Source organism: Sinocyclocheilus anshuiensis, unplaced genomic scaffold, assembly GCF_001515605.1.
Source record: "Sinocyclocheilus anshuiensis isolate Anshui unplaced genomic scaffold, SAMN03320099.WGS_v1.1 scaffold80, whole genome shotgun sequence".
Lineage (NCBI taxonomy): Eukaryota > Metazoa > Chordata > Actinopteri > Cypriniformes > Cyprinidae > Sinocyclocheilus > Sinocyclocheilus anshuiensis.
In genome coordinates this window covers 1,481,466-1,482,881 of record NW_015554102.1, presented here as the reverse complement: position 1 = coordinate 1,482,881, position 1,416 = coordinate 1,481,466, and positions in this window count along the sequence as shown.

Below are 1,416 nucleotides of genomic sequence, written 5' to 3'. Positions count from 1 at the left end.
TTTGGGGGGGTTTTTGACGGCTGATCTTGGAACAGCCAAACTTGTTTAAATTTGTCCATTGGCCTTAGTCAGGATAGACGGCATATTTATTTCACATGAAGTACAAGTACCATCTGATCAATGGGGTTGACTGGCATAAACATTTGTGTTGATCGTTTAGAAAAGGCTATCTGAAAAATGGTTTAACAGGCTGAAACTGAATTAGCTCAATCAGGCTGTTGGTCTGGCCAGGTCTGTTCAGCATAATGTTACAATATCAGAAGTGTCATACACTCAAGGGCAATTCATCGACTCCAGGTGATGTCTGCTAAGAAGAAGTATTAAGTGTCTATCCTTCCATTTTTCTGTGAGTTCAAGTGGATCTCTAGATCCTTCTCACATGGAAATTCAAAAACAAAAAAATGTTCATTTTCTCAGAATAGTAGTAGGTTTGACCTGTCTTTATTGAACAAGTGTCACCAGTGAAGGTTTTGGAATAAATAAAGGTGTGGTCACATTTACTATTCGGTTATTTTTTTTTTATTTGTTGGCAAAATCCAATCATTTCACTAGGAATTCGCATCTGGAATTTTGATTGAGCGAAAATATTTCCCCAAACATATTTTGCAATAGTTTCAGGTTTACTGCTCAAATTCGAACAAAAATAGCAAGCTGCTTGGTATGAAAGTAACATACAATGTACTTCATACATTGCTACACTATTGATCATAGACAATGTTTTTTTTTGCCTGTGAAATTTCGCAACAATGTTGATAATGTGACTGCACCTTTAAGAGGAAAGCAAAGAGGTATTTTTCTGTCCTTGGAAAAAAAAATTCCCCAGTAGGACTGTCCCTATAATTGGTGTTATTTATTTAACTAAGAAAATATCCCTTTTGACTTGATACATCCCACAAGATCAGCTGTGCTGGTGTCGCGGGCTCTATAACAGTCATAGGCTCTATAAAATGCTATAGAAAAAAAAATGAGGTGATGAAGATAGGATTGCAGGTCTGTAGGCATTTGGTGTCTAACAGTACATAAGGAAAATGGCTCAAACATCACTGGGACCTAGAGTAACTCAGCTGGGTATAGCAGTACTCCCAACAGCCACAAGAGAGAGACATAAACTGTAAAACTACACACTTCTAGTGGAAGAGGAGAGGTTTTTTCAAAATAATTTGAAAATATATGAATGTGTCAGTGGTTGAACAATGAACAATTTAATGTAGGAATAAGAAAGGCACTTTATTCTCAAAAATCAGTGTGCTCATATTTTTAAGGTAAATTAAAGTATTTTCTGTTATCTGATCAAATTCAATTACATGCAAGCTTTACGTTTATTAATATTTAAGCCAGGTTCACACTGTACAAAGTGATCTAACTTAAAATCTTTGATGTTGCACAGTGTGCACCCCGCCCCCCCCCCCCCCACGT